The sequence below is a fragment of the Phaseolus vulgaris genome, chromosome 11, assembly GCF_051622355.1.
Source record: "Phaseolus vulgaris cultivar YP4 chromosome 11, ASM5162235v1, whole genome shotgun sequence".
NCBI lineage: Eukaryota > Viridiplantae > Streptophyta > Magnoliopsida > Fabales > Fabaceae > Phaseolus > Phaseolus vulgaris.
In genome coordinates, this window is record NC_143508.1 from 10,773,062 (window position 1) to 10,782,495 (window position 9,434).

Sequence of the window (9,434 nt, forward strand, 5' to 3'; positions counted from 1 at the left end):
ATCCATTATTACTATTTCATGTTTTAAATATTTACTAACTCTTTTCATGGATGATATAAGCATCATTGGTAGTTACTTGTCTTATCAATGGTTGATAAGAGTGTTGTGTGGTTATGTTCCCACTCAAGAAGATACCCACAAATTTTAAGAATATCATTGATACGTAAGTACACTATAAACTTAACTTTGTATGTTACTAATTAACCATCTACTAACAAGGTTTTTTGTATTATTAACCAGTTCATGGCATCGATATCCTAAAAGGTCGATCCAGTTCAAATAATTTGAATTGGATAAGAATAAAGGTTTGTAATTTTATTCATTCTCTTATCATTGTTTATCAATATATATACTAACTTTTACTTTTTATTGGATTATAGTGTAATAAACAACCAGGAAGCTATGAGTGTGACTATTACATTATGCAATGGATGATTACCATTGTAAGACTAGGCCTTCAAAATGATTGGAAAGAGGTAACATGATATGTTAAATTATTTTTATTATTCTTGAACGTATATGTATCTTAAAACTAATTTATGTCAACCATATTTTGAGATGCAGTTCTTCATGGATGAAGCATCAATGACTTCGGATGCCATAGAATATGTGAGACATTCTTGGTCCACATGTTTCATAAATTTTTATAACTCTAGGATAGTTGATCAATAGTGTAGGGATTATATGTAATTTGATTACTTGTTTGTAATGTACATTTTGATTCTCTGAATTTATCTCTATATTTATGTATTTGTCTGGCTGGGTACATTTTGATCTATAAACAGGTTAATTTATATGGGTTTGGGACAAAACAGATTGCACTAAAAAAAAACACTATTTACAAGTGCGGTTATTTACCAAAGTCGCATTTGTAAATCAAGTGCATGATTTACAAATGCGGTTATTACCAGAGCCACATTCGTAAACCCTAAACCCCTAAACCCCCTCACCTCATTCAGAAGAATATACAAATGCGGCTATATAGCCGCATTTGTATCTCTCTGATTTACGAATGCGAGTTGATCAAATGCGGTTCTATAGCCGCATTTGTAAATGTAAAATAACCGCATTTGATTAGCATTTTTAGGCTAGTGAACATGGGTAAGGGTGTAAAAAAGCATAATGTTTCGTATGTTTTAGTGGTTGTTATGTATACACAATAGATTTTTAGAAAATATTTTTTGGTGTCAAATTTTTTCTTTAGGTGTATAAAATTGTTGGAAGTGTTAAATATTAAAAAATATAGTAGAATTTTAAATATGATAATTTTATTTTTATATTATATATATGTGTAAAAGAAGTTGAAGGACTAAGCAAGTTGGAGGTTTTTTTTAGGAGAAATGAAGAGATTTGGAAAGATGATCCTTCAGTCCATGCTATTTTTTATAATTATTTAAATGAGAAAAAAATATGTTACAAAGATGTTTTTAACTTTTATTTTTTTTTATTATGGTGAAATGTTATATTAGTTAGGTTGGCACTAAGTTTTTGAATTTTTATAAATAAAAAATTTTATGTTGACTAATTTGACACTTTAGGTTATTTGCAGATATATAATTTTTTTTATTAAGTTAATGATTTTTTATTTTTTAAAAATATAAAAAGACTTATCTTAATTTAGCTAACATTAGCATAATTTTTTAAAAATAATAAGATTTACATATATAAACAACACAATATTTTGATAAAGAAATGTGAAAGCTTCAACTTATAACTTACTATGTAATATACTAATATCGTTGTTTCATTTTTATAATTTACCTCCTTTTCTTTGATAAGTTCTCAAATCACATGTGCGCAAAGCTCTTTCTCATTTTTCTAAGAAAGTTGAAATCTAAATCCCAAATCTCAAAGATTAGGGTTCAAAGTTCTTCCCCAATTGGTTGGCCCTTAAAGCCTGTAATTAGGTATTTTTAATTTCTTCATTGAATGCGTTGTATTTTAAATAGACAATATTTAAATTTCTATTGTTGGGCATATACTCTTCTTCCAATTTCTCCTTTAAACATAAAAATAAGAATTTTTAACTAAAATTTTCAAATTTTGCTTGACATTATTAATGCATGGAAATGACGTTTTCTTAACCTTATTTTATTGGTTCCAGAAATCGAGCAAAACTTGTTTGTATTGATTTTAGTGAAGTTGATTGGTGGTGTTAACATATTTAATTAGGATGCAACATATAAAATTTATTTATTTAATCAACTATTCTAGTTTATTTGTGGACAATGATTTTCCTGAAATCGATCTATTATTTTTTATTATTATTTTCCTATGATTATTGAGCGAGAGGATCCACAAAGTGATCAACATGACAAAACGTGCATGTTGGCCCTATGGCGGGCCACGATGTCCTAATAAAAAGGTGCAACATGACAATAGTGAAAAGATCATATACGATTAGTGGATTAAAAGGTAAGTATAGTCTATTATTTAATTTTCCTTAAATATTAAAAATTAATGCTTAACACTTTTAAGTGGATGTTTTGTAGTTGGACGATATTCACAATAAATGGTTGATAAAGTTTAAGGGAACTTTCCATTAACAATTTTAATCAATTGGGAAGAGCATTTTTATTAATGAAATTGACTTTATATTTCTTTATTTAGAGTTCATACGACTGTGCGGTAGGAGAGAAGGTCAATGTGGTGAAAGATGTGAGAATTAAAAATATTTTATGTAAAGTGTCATTTGAAGAGGAGTTCAATATTTCAGATCATATGTTAGTTTGTTTTTATAATAAGTGGGGAGCTTTTTTGGAGTTGAAGTTAGAAGCTAGAACGAAAGACGGTGTTGGAGGGAAGCTCTTGGATTCAGATTGTTCTGATTTTGGCAAAAGGGTAGGAGGAGAAGGAGGAGATGAGCAAACAGTTCAGTTTTTGGTGGTGATGGAGGAGTCACCAAAAGAACCACCTAACTTCATTCTCAAACTCTTTTCAAAATAAAACATAGTCATTAGGACAAACATCAATCTTTTCATAATTGAAACTCAAGTCCCTAATGAAGAACTTGGAATTTTGGTATAATGGTAAACAAGAATTTTCAAGAAATAACTCTTCTAAAATTTTTAGCAACATATCAAATGAAACATTGCTCCGTCCATGGAGATTCTTAATATGTAGCAATTGAACCCCTACAAGAAAAACTCAAATTACATACACCCAAAATTCGTATGTAACACACAAAATTCGTATGTAAGACATAGTTACATACGAATTACACACAGACAAAAATTCGTATGTAAAACTATCGTAGGTAACTCTTGCATACGGATTTTGGATCCATATGTAATTACATATGAATAAATCCGTATGTAAAATTCATATGTAATTACATACGGATAAATCCGTATGTAAAATCCGTATGTAATTACATACGGATAAATTTGTATGTAACATTCTACACGGCAATATCAATTTTTTGTATTTGGAAGCACCCTATATTTTTTGGTATTTGGAAGCACCCATATTCTACACTTGCATATGTTCATCAACATTCCAGTACATTCCAGTTTTTAGAAGACAAATATTCATCACATTCAAAGTTGTTCATACATACAATACTTACTATTTCCAAATATCTAAAATGTATTTCATTAAAACAAAGTTCTAGAGAAGCTAATAATTATTATAATCTTCACCGGGTGAATTTTGTTGTTCATCATTTGACTGCTGATTCGATTGAGTTGGTGGCGAGGTATTTGGCTGCTGAAAAAACTGTTGTGCTACAGCTGCTGCCTCAGGTGGTAGATATTGCATCATAAAATTTTGAAACCTTGCATCCATGCGTTCAATATGCTGCCTAAGTTCAATAATTTATTCTGAATCAGCCTTCTTATTACTAGAAGATGGTTGTGTTTCTTGTAGGTAGCGACTAACACAGTCGTGACAATCAACACGTCCAACCCCATATACTCGTCCCTTGTACCTTTCACCTACAGTTTCTAACCAACAACGGCTTCTCAATCTTTCCTCCTCATAAGGATCTAATGGAGTAGATATTGAGGTAGATTGTGACTCAGATAATGCTTGAGACAATCTACTTTCAAAATCTTCCTATTAAAATGAAAAATATTTGTTATCATACTAATTAATGTATATGAAAAAAAAGTTTAAAAAAAGTTTAAAATAACTAACATGAGTCCGCCTTGATCTATCATCAACAAAATCTCCAATGTTCTTCCGTATATGTGTTTGTCGAAACACTTCATCAACATGGACCGAGCGGCCAAGCTCCTTTGTCTATAAAGAAAACATTTCATAAATTAAGAAGATAATAATTAATCATAAATTAATATAAAAAAATTATATGGAAATCATACCATACGAATATGAACACTAATAGATCCTCTAGTGTGCAGACATCCACCTTTTTCAGATAAACGATTCTTTTTAGCTGTATCACATTTGGATCGATACACAGGCATGTTCCACTTTTCAAGGAGGCTGTTCCAAACATTATTGTCAATCCATTCTAGTCGTTTACCTTCTTGGCGAGCATCTTTAAACATTTGTGAAAGGGTGTGAGAAGCTTTTGTATGGAAATTTTTCTTCACTTTTTCCTCGTCCTCAACCCTCCATGTGACCTTCCTCTGCAAAACAACAAGAATCATCAATCCAAATTGTAAAATATAAAATTTTTAAAGGGAACAAAAACAAGTACCTTAAAACGTTGAAAAAATATATCTCGTTCACCCTTTGGGATTGCCCCCCATGTTGGCCATGGCTCACCAAATTGTTGCTTGATGTTGGCAGTGATGGCCTTTGATGCAATTTTTGATGGATAAAACCTAAATACCAAAACAAAGTTAGTCAAAATTATAAGACAATAATAATAAATTATATAAATTGAATTTTGTTATATTCTTACCCTCCCCCAACAGGCTGAATCAGAGGGTGTCACCAGCTGAGAGGATCTCTTCCTCTAAGTTATTCGTTGCAGAAGCTAAGTGCGTCCCTCCAAGATTTGTATGGGGATGGTGTAGTATCTGATGGGGTTGATGCATTAGAACCAACACGTGGAGATGGTGTTGATGCAATAACATCTTGTACAGGTGGGGTGGATTGGGTAGCATCTGCTACTAGTGGGGTAGATCCATGAACTGAAGAAGAAATAGGTGTATTGGGTTGACTGGATGAAGGATTTTGGTTGTTAAATCGTGATAACAATTTTATCACATAATTTTTTTCCTTTTTTTTGGTTGTTACTCTATGATGGTTGATCAGAATCTCCTTATGACATCTATATATATGGCATGAAATGATAATGAAGGTTATATAAGTTTATCAATGGAGAAAAATATGTTGAATATAGTTTAATAAAAAAATTGAAATAAACATGTACAAATTTCATCGGCAAACATAAACCTCAAATTAATTGGAGTAATAAACAGTATGTTAACAACAATACAATACTAGTTCCTACAATAAATATTATTTGTTAACATTGGCTTCCTAAGTCTATTCAGAACTAGAGATGTCAAAGTCATCTCCATATTCATCTTCACTTTCTCCCTCTTCATTGTCTTCTTCCCATTCATTTGTTTCTTCATCTATCTGATCTTGAAATGATGATACATTGTTTATGTCCACTTTTTCAAGCTCAGCCTCTAAATCTTGTAATCCTGAAACCCTTTCAACTTCAATGACTTCATTAACATGTGACATTTCATCAACTTGATATGGCACTTCAACTTCTACATCATCAGAATCTATACTACCTCTGGGCTTCGTTTTGATTGCAACACACCAATCACGTTTGTCTCTGCGTGATGTTAGATATGGTACATAATAAACTTGTCGAACATTATGTGTAATGATAAAAAGATCAAATGGCACATATCTTTTATCCATTCGAATATCCAAAATACCATATTTGGAATCTACTCGTGTACCTCTTGTTGATGGATCAAACCAATTACAGTAAAATAATACAACTTTGTTATCTAAGGTCGAAGAATTGTACTCCACCTCATACATGTGTTGAATCACACTGTAGAAATCATCCTCACCTCCTTCTGTAAGACCCTTTACATGGACCCCACTATTTATTGTTTTCTTTCCCTCGCTCCATGCGTGAGTGTGAAATTTGTACCCATTCACAAACAATGTGTGTCATTCTTTTACACACCTTAAAGGACCAAGTGATAAATCTCTTAGGTGTTGGTTCTTGACATTTAAAGGGTCTTTATGAACCTATAAATATATCAATGTCATTAATTTTTTATGAAATGGTTAAAAAAGTCAACAAATAAATTATAGAATTTCTAGATACACACTTGTGTCCTAAACCACAAAGGGAAATCTGCATGTATACGAGCCGAAGCATGTGATTCGGAAATTTCATTAGAATGTAAGAAAGAACTTTTAATATCTAGGTGTCAATGCATTAGGTTAGTGATAACTTAATGGATGAATAACAGTGTTTTAAAATAATATATTGCATGACGCTTACTCAAGGTATGGTTTAAATTCATTACAGTTGATCAAAACATGAACATGAGCTGAGCTCAATTCTTCATCAGTTAACCAACGAGTGATCTCCCTCGCAGAATGACGTCCAGGTTGGTCAAAGACAGATAAGATTGATGGAAGCCTTTCGCTTTCAATGTCCACTTCATTTCTACAATATTGTGATCTTAACATGAAGTTGTTGAAATAGTGTGAACAAATATGAGTTGTCTCATGATGCAAATAAGATGCACAAATATATCCTTCTACCCTAGCCTTATTTTTCACTGAACGTTTAGCATATCCCATGAATCTACAATCAAAGAAATTTGATATGATTGATAATTATAGTTCACATTAAATATAGACTAATAACTCTTATTATTACCTTTCAAATGGGTACATCCACCTATAATGGACAGGTCCACCAAGTTTTGCTTCATATGCTAGATGGACAAGGAGGTGTTCCATAGAATCAAAAAATGTCAGAGGAAATATTTTTTCCAACTTAAAAGAATTATTGGAATGTTTTGTTCCATCCTAGTAAGGTCATCCTCTTTTAGTGTTGTAAAACACAAATCTTTGAAAAAATGACTTACCTCAATAATGGGATTTAGAACATGAGCTGGTAACGAACTAAATGTTATGGGAAGTAGGCATTCCATGAACACATGACAATCATGACTTTTCATCCTAAACACCTTTCCCTTGTTCACATCAACACATCTAGCCAAGTTCGAAGAATATCCATCAGGCATCCTAAGATCTTTTAACCATTGACACACATGTTTAATTTCCTCTGTTGCAAGTGTGTAATTTGCTTTTGGCTTCTACATCTTTCCATTAGGATGTGACTTAAGTTCCAAGTCTCTTCGCCTACAATACAAACTTAACTCCATTCATGCTTTGTCATTGTCCTTTGTCTTTCTAGTGACATTCATGACAGTGTTAAAGATGTTATCGAAGAAGTTTTTTTCAATATGCATAACATCAAGATTATGTCTTAATATATTGTCTTTCCAGTATGGAAGATCCCAAAAGATGCTTCTTTTTGTCCAATTATGCCACTCCCCGTAACCATATATTCTTTGCACACCACTTTCAGTTACTTTAGGATAAGTCTTTACTCTGTTCCAAACTTATGTAGGTGTGAACTTAGGTGGTGGAGGATCCATGTCAACTTCCCCCTTCTTGAACACATTCTTGTTCCTCCTAAATGCATGATCATTCAGTAAAAATCTACGATGCGAATCAAACCAAGAATTTTTTCCTCCATGATGTAATCTAAATGCCTTTGAATGCTCCATGCAATGTGGGCATGCCAATTTACGATGAGTTCCCCAACCAGACAACATACCGTATGCAGGAAAATCATTAATCGTCCATATTAACATTGCCCTCATCATGAAGTTCTCTTTCCTTGAAATATCGTATGTTGGGACACCACTCCACAATTTCTTCAAGTCGTCTATCAAGGACTCTAAAAATACATCAATACCCGCCTTTGGATTGAATGGGCCTGGTATGAGACAACTCAAAAACATATAAGGTTTAGACATGCACATTTCAGGAGGAAGATTATACGGGGTCACAATTATTGGCCAACATGAATAGGGTGCATTTGATGCTTGCACATATGGATTAAAACCATAAGAGCATAAACCTAGTCGCACATTGCGTGCCTCCACAGAAAAATTGGGATAAACGGTATCAAAGTGCTTCCAAGCCTCGCCATCACATGGATGACGCAAAACATCATTACTGCTTTTGTTATCATAATGCCATGTCATTTGTCCCGCAGTCTGTGTTGAAGCATATATTCTTTACAACCTTGGAATTATTGGCAAATAGAACATTGCCTTAACAGCAACTGGTTTTTTGTTACTTGCTCCGGTGTTGTGGTGACGATACCTTGACTTGTGACAAAATTTGCATTCAAGCAACGCTCCATCATTTTTACCGTATTCGTTATCATAGAAGAGCATGCAACCATCCACACAACAATCAATTCTCTTAGCCTATAATCCCAACTTCGACACTAGCCTTTTTGCATCATAATAACTTTTAGGCAAACCTATTTTGGTTGGTGTTGCATTCAAAAGCATTTTTGAAATAAACTCTAAGCATTGGTCAGGAATATTCCAATTGGCTTTGCAAGTTAATAGCCTAACACACATTGATAATTTGGACTCTGATGTCCCTTCATACAATGGCGTATTTGCATCCAACAAAAGCTTATAAAACCTTTGAGTTTCTTCGTTTGGAGGCTCTTCCATGTTATCTACATTTGGTACTCGTAATGACTCGTGTTGCCTAAGAGCATCAAACACCATGTCTTCCATCAACCTAACTTGGTAATCTTGTAACTGATTGTGTGCACCTCCAGTTATTCCCAAAGCCATGCAATTATCGTTATTATACAAGTCACCTTCTACCATGTCTTCACCATGATCAGCCCAAATCCAATAATTAGATTTGAAACCATGTTTGTAGAGGTGAACCTTCACAAGTCTTTCCTCCAAAATTATTGTACAATCACACTTACTACATGGACATCGTATCCCCTATCATTTTGATAACATTCTCTTTGGCAAGTTTTGGTTATGAACTCTTCAACTCCCAATATAAAAGCCTCTTTCAAAGCACCTTTTCCTCTATAACACCTATCATACATCCATGCACGATTTGATGGAAACTTATTCATGTTCAGTTCATAAAGCAATTGACAAAATGTGAACAATTTTTTAAGAGATCATGTTATAAACGAACATGTAAGAGTTTGTGTTACAAACAAACATGTAAGAGTTCGTGTTACAAACTCTGAAATTCAACCATATATGGATTTCCATAAGTCATCCGGATTTGGATAATGTTTTTGTTTCACACAAATTGGCTATTACAACATTTCATTATAATAACTATAATCAATTAACAAGCAACTACATCAATTAATAAGTATAATCAATGAAAATTGGCCAAAACAA

The 9,434-nt window shown here is 32.8% G+C and overlaps 2 pseudogenes; both read right to left on the reverse strand.

Annotated features, from left to right (window-relative positions):
* Window positions 1-3,618: 3,618 nt before the first annotated feature.
* On the reverse strand, window positions 3,619-4,899 carry LOC150023055 (uncharacterized; annotated as a pseudogene).
* Window positions 4,900-5,460: 561 nt separating this feature from the next.
* Window positions 5,461-9,154, reverse strand: LOC150023056 (uncharacterized; annotated as a pseudogene).
* Between the last annotated feature and the right edge of the window lie 280 nt (window positions 9,155-9,434).